Below are 11,596 nucleotides of genomic sequence, written 5' to 3' on the forward strand. Positions count from 1 at the left end.
ATTCTACTGAGCTATCTCCCTGGCCCCCAAGGCCTTACATTTTAATGTGCATTCTGCTGAGAAACTTGCAGCTGATTTGTGAACTGTGGAACCTGCAGTTTCACACTTTGCACACACTTGGGCGAAATCATGGTTTCAGGGGAGGGGAAATCAGAATTTTCCTTCTTTAAGAATTAAATTTCAGGGCCAAGGACGTAGGTCAGAGGCATAAGTGCCTGCCTAGCAAGCATAAGGTCCCAAGTTCAACCCCTGGTACTGCAAAAAAAAAAAAAGGGAGGGGAAATTAAATTCCAATTCTATACTGAGAGGTATAAAAGGAACATGGACAATGACATGACAAAACGGAAAAATAAAATCCAGATCACAGAAACATAATTGGAGTTGAATACTATGAGTACAGAAATTGAAAAATACAAATCCATCAAAAGTGAATTCTCCAGCTGGATGATCATTAGAAATACGCAAATGCTTTTAACACAGAACATTCCTGATCTCTTGTCAGGCGTACTGAGTCAAGCTCTCTGGAGACAACATTCAGAAGTTACACCTTAAGAAATCCTCACTTCTGGGAGTAATTCCCACATACAGGGTGGTCTCTGTGTGTGTCTCTAGCTACATGTGCTTGCAAGTGTGTCTATTCATTTATTTTGAATTCTGCTGAAACAAAAAACAAAACAACACACACACGCACACACACACACACACACACACACACACCCCAAAAATTAGGTCCATAACTCTTAAATCGGGAAACATGAGAGAAAGAAAACATATTCCCTATGAGTAAGTGGATCCAGAAAGAAATTTCTCTTTTGATATTGTGTATATAGGATTTTTCTCTTTCCACTTAGGACTGGGTCTACCGGGTCTACAGGGTCTTGCTATATAGATTGGACTTGTAGTGATTCTCCTGTTCTCAGCCTCCCTAGTGCTGGGATTACAGGTGCACGCCACCATGGCGAGTCTCAGTAGCACCCTCAGTGCACCCGGGTGGCAGGGTCAGCAAAGCATGCAGGGTATGGAGCCCTGGCACTGCGCTCTGCCTAAGCAGGCGCTTTAGTCTGCTGAGCCATCAGCCCGGTCCTTGTGTATATAGGATTCTGAAGGCTCAAGTAATGGGTGACCTGACAGCGCATTTTAGTCTGGTCCTAAAGTTTGGCAAAGCCTTCAGCTTCTACTGAGGAACGTGAAGTAGTGCATGTGTTGCTTCTCTATACTGTGACCTAATTTTTTTTTTTCTGTTTGAGTCACTAACCATCCTCCCCTGCTTGTAGGGGTCTTTTTCTGGTACAAGCAGAAGATAAGAAGGTATGTTATACATGATAATTTAAAACTTTCTAAATGCATTTTGTTATTGTCATGTGCTAGCAAACACAAAACAATATGAGGGATAAAACATTCTTTCTCTTAAATATCTGTTAGTCTAATTTTTAACAACTGAGATTTAATAGCACCTGTATATATTCATATACACACATAAATATGTACATTTACTAGACACTTCTGTGTTTACAAAGAAATGGAAAAATCCTTCAGCTTGCCTTCCTACATAGTTTTAAAGATGTACTTTAATTTGAAAACACTGTCTTCTACGAGTTTTTAATGTTAGCTTTAATTTAGAAACTGAAACAAAGTTGTGGACTACAGGGTATAATATTTTTGATTGAGAAATGAAAATTTTAGTTCACATATGAAATACTTTGTGGGATTTGAAAATATCCTTAGAAGTGGAAATTAACTCTCAGATCATTTGTTTAAAAACAAATCAAGAAAATAAAGTCAGCGTACCAGTGAGCAGTTAGCACCACTGGGCCAGCTGAAGACACTCCCTTTATCATTATTTGTACTGGCATGATTATGTGTGCATAAAATTCAGTGTAAGGAAATTAAACTGTGTTTATTTCTGGTTGCGATCACTCATGCACATCCTCATTAGGGAAAACGCCTCCGCGGTAGGTAGGAAGCGCTGTGGGGGAGCAGTCTGCTCCAGAGGGCTGGGGTGGGCTCCAATCCATCATGGCCTCTCTGTGGAAATCAGTGTTCTCTGTGGACTGCAGCTGCTGCCTCTGGCTCTACTTGCCACTCCACCTCGAATACTCTCTGCAAGTCTCTTCTCACCTCGCCTTTCCTTGTCTTTTGTAAAATATCTAGCATTTACTGTGCATTCAGCGGGACCAGACGCTTGGCTGTGACACCACTGCTAGTAACAGAGCCCTCTTCACTTCTCAGGGTTTCCCTTCCCTGTGATGAGGAGCTTTGCCTGGATGGGCCCAAAGCTGCCTTTGCTAGCTGCTTAGGAAATAGCCCTCCGCATGCTGTCTTTAATTCCTGGCACTATTCCTGAAGCAGAAGTCATCAACCTTATGTATTTCCAAAGTAAACAGTTACAGAACTCTGCCAGTAGTGCCAAGTTATTATAGGAAGCTCTGCTGCTAAATTTAATGACCGTAAAAGACAGGTAGCTCATACTAATGGAAAAAAAAAAAAAAAGCACTTACATTATCATCAAATTTCCTCACAGGTTATATTGAAAAGCGTGCGCTAACACTATCTCGCCCTTGTTTGTGCAGTCCTTGCTATTTACAAGGCTATTCCATTCGCAGGATTCCTTCTGCGGCTTGTTGCACTCTTATTATCAGACATTGTTATTACTGGCCAATGTCATCTCCATGTTAGAAAGCAGTAAACCATTTAAATGACTTGCCTGAAATGATGAGGGAAGGTTAGTGGTAGAAAGAAAACGTTTCGCAGCTTCAAACTGCTCCTCTGTCATTATAAACCTTCCTTTCAGCACATTCTAGCAAGGAAACTATGATTCACTGGTAAGAAAAATTTAGCAAATATTCATTTTCATTCTGATTTTGTAGTTGGAGAAAGATTTTACAAAGAAGTCACGTAAAAGGGACAGGCCTTCATGGGGAGTGGAGCTTTGGCTGAGCCAGAGGTAAGCCCTGGAAATACATTGCTGGGGTGAGAGCAAGGGCCAGTGCAGCAGGTGTTCCGCCTTGGTGGTCCTCCTGTTGGCTACAGTGCAGAGAGCGCTGGGAATGTTTCACTTTTAGTGTTCCCAGCAAAACACTGAGACCTTGCACTTTTTGGTCCCATTGCATACCACCCCACACTTTTTACCCTGTATGAATGAAGAGGCAGATCAGGCTGGGTTGTCATTTTTTTTAAACTCAGTCCTGAAGAAAAGGAAAAGGTAAGCCTAAACGTTGGATGGTGACTTTATAAATTCATAGCTCTGCCGTGAAGTTTCCAAAAACCTAACAAATTTCCACCAGAGAGGGCACAGCCCACTGGTCCCAGCTTTCCTTTTAGTGTGTGTCTATCGTGTGCTTCTTCTTAGTTACCCACTCAACACCCCACACAATCTTTGCACTGGAGAAGTTTATAGTTTGGAAGAAAGTTCTCATGAAACATTAGATTTAGACACTGTAAATAAACTTGAACTTTTTATAGTTTCTTGAAAACATTTCAATGTTTCTGAGAAAAGCCCCAAAATAATTCATATCTGCGAGGATTTTACTTTAAAAAATATGATCTGATGGTAGAAATCTGATTGTCTGAGTAGTTAAAATGATGGTGTCTTTCATTACAAAACAGATGTTTGCTTTAAAAAATCTGTATATTTTATTTATGTATCAGAAGGTGGAGTAGCTTCTGAGAGTCATATAGCAAAGAAGGTGGCATTGATTAGGTGATTATGAATCATTTTTAATAAAAATATTATCATTTGAAATTAGGTTCTCACAATGCATATCAATTCCTATTTTGTCCATCCTCTAGGATTCCTTTGAAGTTGCACCTTAGCTTCCCAGATGAATGACTTATCTTTCTTCCTGCACCTGCAGAGGCTGACTGGCCATTTCTGACCATGCTCAACCCAGCCTGGAGCTCCAGCTCAACCCAGCCTGGAGCTCTCCTTCCCCTGGTTTTCAGAGACTCTGTCTTTCTCCTATTAAGAGGGCATATGAGTGACCAGCTCACCCAGGATTGCAGGGTGAAGCTGTGGTGAAATGCTAGTCAGTGTGGCCCCCCTGGGCATAGTGACAAATAGTTCAACGAGCCTATAACATAAGGCACTTCTCAGAATGCTACAGAGAGAATGACCAGGGGACTCAGACCTGAGGGACTGAAATCTAGGTTTGTTAGAACTGCTACACAGAAATTGCAGACTGAAAATAAAGTTAGCTGTGCAGGAGACCAGCCCACAGCAAGGGAGGGCAGGCAATATATCCAAGGAGACAGAGACCCTTGTTGTCCTGACTGAACTTCTGAGTTTACTTATAGCCCAAGATAGACTACCTCTGGCCTCTTGAATTATTTAAGCCCAATGACTTTTTAAATTTTTCCCTTCAGGAAAATGAAGTTAGATTTCCTGCTCAATGATTATAACAGAAACAGACCTCAGTACCATAGAGACACTCGGCTGTTCTTCTCATATTCCATGTACAATTCGCTGACATGTATTGTTTTCACCTGTGAAATAATAATGACCCCTTTGATTCAGTAAGGAGTGTTTGAAGACACAGAGAAGGCTCCACTGATCTTTGTTTCCCCATGGGACACAGCCTGACATCCCTTGGTGTTTAAAGCTCCATAAATACTTTGCCTTGGAGAAGTAAAAACAAACCAAAAAAAAAAAAAAGCCATTAATACTTATAATACTTATTTGAAATGCTAACTTGAAATTTAATATGTCTACTCACTACTGTGGAAATCAAGACCCAACTTCCTGAGACACAAATTTTAATTTGAACGCTCTTTCTTGGGCATTCAGAAGAAAACCATGTGTAGCACTCATGGGTGCTGGAATTTGCTAGGGTTTGGAAATTCCACAGCAGAGCTATGGGTTTATAAAGTCACCATCCAATGTTTAGGCATGCCTTTTTCTTTTCTTCAGGAGTGAGTGTTTTTTTTTTTTTTTTTTTTTTTTTTAAGAGAAACTCTCAACTTTAACACCATCTTCTTAGAAACCTCTGCACCATGAGAGCCAAGTGGAGGAAGAAGCAAAAGAAGAAAGATGAGACGGAGGTCCAAGTAAAACAGCTCGTACACCCCTGGAGGCCAAAGGAGCAGAAATAAGGAATGCTGGAGGCTGACAGCACTGGTGCAGGTTTTGGACTGCATGCTGTCTAGAATGTCTCCATAGATTAGAACTTCACTGTCATCTGATCGCCAAGACCACCGCAGAGAGATCCACCTGGTTCAAACTGAGCAGTCCCCTGGTGTTTTGCCCTGGACCTGTGGCATTCTGGACTACTTCTGTTCTCGCTTTTAGCTGAGTGTAAAGTGTGAACAATAAATCATCTCTTCTGTGTTAGCTAAAGAATCAAAAGATTAAAAAAAAAACTTAGAATAAGAAATTTATGTAATATACACTATAATTAATGTTTGACATTAAAATAATATATATGTATGTCTTGATCATGTACACTAATTCACCAAGACTGATGTAATAATTATGCACTTGATCTTAGCCAAAAGGCCGAGAAGCGATGATGTAATAATTATGTATCACAAATATATATTAATTTTAAAAAAGGACATGTAAGAAGAGGAAATTCCAGTTTAAGAGAAACGACAGAAATTTTCATCTTAGATGCATTGAGTTTGAGATACCTGAAAGATACGAAGGCAGAAATAGCTAGGAATTAGTTGAATTAATGGTCTAGACTTCTGGGGAGGTTGTAAGCAATAATACCTATTTGTCTACACAGTGGGGTCACTCAGGCTGCCTTAGAAACCTTTGATGTCCGGGCTGCACTAGCAGCCCAACTTAATTAGAAGCTCTAGGGGAGCAGGCCAGACATCACTGTGTTCTAAAGTGCCTTAGGTTGCTGTAATGTGGAACCCACATTAAGAAATAATACTGCGGTGTATCTGGATAGCATTTCAATTACTGGAGAATTCAAGCAACAAGTCAAAAACTTTAGACGTAACAGTTGACTTAGGCTGTGGTTACAATTTCCCAAGAAAATATTTGTGTAGACCTCTTCCCAGTTATTCCTACCTGATTGTTAAAAACTTCAAATCAAAGGGAGGGGCTGCATCAAAATGGAAAGAACATGGACTTCCTCGGGTGGATCGGAGTTCAAATCTTGCCTCTTTCATTAGTTACCTGTGTGGCCCTGACAGAGACACTTAATTTTCCTGAGCCTTAGATATTCTTATTTGTACAAATGGGAATAGCGCTTAGTTTGGAAGACTGTGGGCCATAAATAGCTCAAATAAAATGCAGATACATTGATATTAATTTGTTGACCAAAGGCACAGAGTCACATGCACAAAGACATGAGGAACTTTCTGTTGTTCTGCAGACAACAGTGTTAGGGGTCTCAGGCTGGGGCTCTACAGCCACCCCAAGTAGACCACACGCCACATGTCAGGCTGCTGCTGTCCTCTGCCAGGGTTTCACGGTATCCCCTCCTTGGTTCATGTCATGAGAAGGATGCATCCTGAAAGAGGTAGCTGGTACCCGTGGCCAACCATGCTGATCAACATCCGCGCCAGGCCACAGTCCCTTCCCATCGAGGCCTGGCTTAGCATTTACATTTCACTTTCCAAATTCCGTATTTATGATACGTTCCCTCCTGTCACGCGTCACAATGGCTGCTTCTTCTCGCTCCTCCCCCGTTCTCTGGGGCCTTCGCCCAGAGCCCTGTTCTGCCTCCATTTCTTATCTCCTAACTTCCCTTCCCTCCAGTGGCATCATCTGTTCTTGAAGATATTTCACAAAACCTTGACAGGCATTCAACCAGAGAAAATGCTTAGGGAAAAAGGACCACGATCCATTCACACGCCACTCTGCAAACTGTGAGATTTCTATAGCAAGCATTTCCCACATGCAAGAATACTAAACTGTAGCCACCTATTGAACCTCATAGAACCTTTCAATAAAACTATGATTATCCAGACTTTGACAGTACTTATTTAGGAGAGAGCATTATACACACGTGAGAAAAAATCCCGGTCCCTTCCCCTCCATCTATCACTCAATGCTCTGCACCTTATTAATGCAAGCAAAATGCATGTTCCACTGAAAAGCATAACTAAGGCTTTTACCAAATCCATCTTAAGATGCATGAAAGCAGAGACCAGCCCTGCTTTAACAAGCAGAAAATCATACACACATGGGTGCATTTGGTCCTGATAGAAGCTGACAGACAGTACAATTAAAACAGATTTGCTTTGCATTCGTTCATGTTAAAATCAACTCAAAATAACCGAATTCAGCAGGTTCCTATCTGAGGGGGAAGGAGCCAGAGCTCACAGCGGACTTACCTGGCTGGGGGGGATGGCATGGTGGGGTCCGCGCTGCTGGGGTCTGCAGCCTCTAGCGCATGCATTAAACAAAGCCATCCTTGGCGGATTTTCAAGACAGAGGCAGAGGGTGCCACAGAAAGATACCGTGTCTCCTTATATGGAAAGGAGCCAGGCTGGAGCAGCATGCAGAGCTGGCTGCATTAAATGTGCAGATTAAGCGAGCAGCTTGCTTTATGTACATCAGTTGCGTTCAAAGCTCTGCGGCCTACTGCTAATAGCTGGTTTGGTGAAGAAATAATCAGTGACCCGATGACAGGGAGCTGGCAGAAGCCAGATGGGAGCTGCTCGTGCCCTCTGGCTCTCCGTTCACCAACCTTCCTTTCTCCTGCGGGTTCCTGTTTATTTGGGGATTTTCCTATAGCACCTATTCTTGCAAAAGAAGCAAAGGCTGCAATCCCTGTTTTGTATGGAGTCTGGTCAAAAATAGTGGAGGGGAGTGTTTCATACCCCCACAAAATGTCGTAACAACTGAGAGTTTTATTGCTCTGACTTCAGAAGAACGAGGAGAGAAGCTGGTACGGTGGCCCTTGTCTGGAATCCCAGCATTTTGAGAGGCTGAGGCAGGAGGGTCGCAAGTTTGAGCACAGACTGGGCGATTTAGCAACTTAGTAAGATCCTGTCTCATAATAGCAGAAAATGAGAGGAAAAAAAGGAAGAAAGAGAGAAAGGAAGAAAGAAGAAAAGAAAGGATGAAGGAAATAAATAAGAGAGAAAAAGGAAGGAAGGAGGGAGGGAGGGAAGCAAGGAAGGAAGCAAGGAAGGAAAGAAGGAAGGAAGGAGGGAAGGAAGGAGGGAAGGAAGGAAGGAGAGAAGGAAGGAAGGAGGGAAGGAAGGAAGGAGGGAAGGAAGGAAGAAAGAAAAGGTCAGGGCTGGAGATATAGCTCAATGTGAAGGCCCTGGATTTTTTCTTTAGCACCACAAACACAAAATACAAGAAAACAAACCTTCAATAGTCCTTATATGGAAATATGGCCACGCACATCAGAGAACACAAAAAGTGCCTGGTCTGTTATTATGTGCATTGCTCACAGCCCGTATCAGTCACATTTCCAGTGCTGTGACGAAATACCCAGGAGGACTCCCCTCTAAGGGGAAGGATTTCCTGTGGGTTAGCTTCCTGTTTGACAGGTTTCTGTCATGGTCGCTTGGAAGCGTTGTTTGGGGGCTGGTGGTGAGCAAGCACACCATGAAACGGGCTCCCTGGAGGAAGAGGCCGCTACCCTCACGGCAGCAGGAATCGAGTACGGAGGAGGGACCCGTGTGCCCACGTCCCCTCAAGGGTGCACCCCAGTGACTGCCCTGCTACGAGGCGCGATCTTCCAACTCCTAAGGGTTGTTCCGCCTCACAGCAGCACCCTAGGCTGGCAGCCAGCCTGTAGCAAGTGGTCCGGAAGGGCGCCTAAGGTCCAAGCCCCAGCAGCAGCTAATGCCGACGCTCGGCGCGGCGAGAGCCCGCGTGGGCTGTCTCTGAGGTCTGTTTGTCGATGGAATCAGCCCAACTCTCACCCCTTTGAGTCTAAACCCAAGAGTTCGAACTCTCCATAATTCTTAAATAATTAAAACCTTACTTTAAAAATGAAAGAAACAAAACACATTCTCTTAGAAAATGAGAAAAACTGAGATGAACATGTGAAAAACAACCGAATTACCCGTATCTCTACTCCCCAATTGGTCACTGCTACCATTTTTCTGTATAGCTGTTTTCTCAGAAGACTTCTTATGCAGTATTTGGCACCTAAGTCTGCTTCTAATAAAACTTGATTTTATTATAGTCTACTAGATAGCTATCTGCAAAGTCACTATAACTGCAATTGCATAAGTGAAAAATGTTCGTAGTTACATGGGGAGTGTGTCTCAGCTGTGGGAATTGTAAGGAACCCAGTTGTAAGGCTCAGAAGAGAAGCCAGAAACCGCCTTGCACAGCTCTAGGTGCCGATGTTTTTAACTCTGAGTCCTCAGGGCCTCCTGGTGGGGAACGTGGCTGGGGCCCTCAGGCCAGGAGCCTGGGTCTACAGCTGGTGCCTGTCGGGATGAGCTGGGAGGCAGCGGTCACTGACCCTCCTCTCAAGACCCAAGAGAAAGTCTAGTTTCTGGACATGACGCCCTGAATTTCTGGCTCGTGCAGTCTTTATTTGTAAGCTCACGTCCTGGTTCTCAGTCATTTCATTCCCGTTCAGCCTACAGCCAGGTGCGCTTCTAGGTTTATCCTGGGCATCCATGGTGCACTTACACCTAGTGGCAGCATCCTGGGTGTTTGAGGCAGGCAGGGGACATAAACCAAACCTCACTGTGCTCACTTCTCACACAAGCAGAGGGTTAACAGTTTGACCCATGGATTCTTTTCTTATGCGACTGGCCTGTTCTCTATCCCGCCCTCCCCTCTCGCCCTCTGTTAGGGTACCAGCTGGGCTCAGAGCCTCAACGGATCCATGTGGTCCAGGAGAAAATAAAAATAACGTACTTTGTCTGCACTTCATTTTCAAAAGCCTGAACCTTGGGGAGGTCTTAGGTAATTTGTAGACGTGTATGTGGAAAGGTTTGAAGAACCAGAGGCAGAGAAGAAATGAACAAGTGAGATTATCCTGGGTGTGGACTGAGGGGGAGGAGGAGAGGGCAAGTGTAGGGGCTGTACTCCCTGCTCTTAGTCAGGGCATTACCCACCCCATCCATGGATGGGCCACTGGGGGATAGAATGAGAGGCCACTCAGCACCCCCCAGTGACAGCATCTGTCAACACCGGGTTCCAGAACTGGACCCCAAGTTGACCCTAGGTTCAAAATCCCAGGAAGGGCTGAGGCTGGTGTTCCTGGTGTCTCTACCTACTGCCCTCGGTTTCTCTTCATTCAGCTTTGCTGCACTCACTGATCTCTACAGGAGACAGGAAGTTCCTCTGAGCAGTCCCTTCCATTCTGTGTTGTTGCCTCCCACTCCAGAGTGGTCCAGGAACCTGGAGTCTCACCATCATCCAAGAGCTTGCAGAAAGGCGAATTCTCAAGCCTTCTTCCAGAAGTGAATCAGAACCTTCCCTCTAACAAGAGCCCCAGGTGATTGACTCCTCTGTCATAAGTAGAACATTTGAGGCTGTGGATGCTTGGATATTTTACCAAAGAATATGCAATAAAAAAATCAAAACAAAAACCCAAGGCTCAGAGAGGTAACACAGATTGCACACGCTGGGGAAGGGAGCACAAAGCATAAGTAAGATTCCTCATGGGCTGTTGAGACCTTTCCAGAATGCCAACAGCCAGGCTACCTTCCAGGCTTACGCAGCCATTCTCTACTCATTGGAAACCAGCACCAGTTAGTTGCTTTAAAACTTCTCCAGAGATTTCCAACATCTGGAACTTACAAGACTTCATTGGTGAAGAGAATCTAGATGCTGGGTTTGCAGGATGACCAGTTGTCAGATGGTCTGAGACTTGTTCTTGTTTTAGAAACCAAAGTCTTTTGTCCTGGGAATACCACTCACCTGGGCAAACTGGTCCAGCCAGTAGCTGTTGCTTTCAAATGCAAAATTCAGGGCACTTCAAGCTGCTGCAGGTTTGAGTGGAGCTTTTCACTGTGACCCTTTCCATTGGTTTTTGGGGATAAACTTGGGCTTAACAGTGTGAGTGGGGTGGGTAGTACTAGGCTTTCTTTTATAACTAAAGGCCATGCTTGGTTGTGCCCATCTTACCTCATAGCACACGGAAGGATGCTGCTGATGGTTCAGAGCTCGCTGCCTCTTTCAAGCACAGTGATAAGAGAGGGAGGGAAGAGGCACATGATCTTGTAATTCTCAGAGTCACCCTTTAGCCCGTTTGACTTCTCCTTCTAGGCCAGTATTCCCGACTTCAGGAATGAATCGGATGACAAGAATGTCAATTAGTTACTGTTAGTATTTGGCTCTAGGAAGAGGTCACATAAAATTTTTCTTTACATAATTTTGTGGCACCAGGACTTGACTCCACAGCCATGCATGTACATGCTAGGCCAGTGCATCTGCACTGAGCTACATTCCAAGCCCTTTTCCTTGAGTTCAGCTTTAATGAGAGAAAATGTCTCATTAAATTTCTCTGGCTGGATTCCAACTCACAACCTTCCTGCATCAGCATCCACGGTAGCTGGGAGTACAAGTGTGAGTCATTGTACTCAGTTAAAGTTTTTTTCTTTAATGCAAAAGGAGCCATACAAATAAAGTTAAGGTATCCAAAGTAAATATGTGAAATACAACTGTGTTCATCATATTAGATATGGGTAAGGCTTTGCCCCATTTGTTTTGAAAAAA

At 43.8% G+C, this 11,596-nt stretch overlaps 1 protein-coding gene and 1 pseudogene across 2 annotated transcripts in view; both read right to left on the minus strand.

Moving 5' to 3' along the window:
• Positions 1-11,596, minus strand: part of Rab3c (RAB3C, member RAS oncogene family) — a 276,726-nt gene that overhangs the window by 61,340 nt on the left and 203,790 nt on the right. The window lies entirely within an intron of this gene.
• On the minus strand, positions 5,375-5,503 carry LOC111815210 (annotated as a pseudogene).

The sequence above is a fragment of the Octodon degus genome, unplaced genomic scaffold (assembly GCF_000260255.1).
Source record: "Octodon degus isolate 3935 unplaced genomic scaffold, OctDeg1.0 scaffold00001, whole genome shotgun sequence".
Classification (NCBI taxonomy): Eukaryota; Metazoa; Chordata; class Mammalia; order Rodentia; family Octodontidae; genus Octodon; species Octodon degus.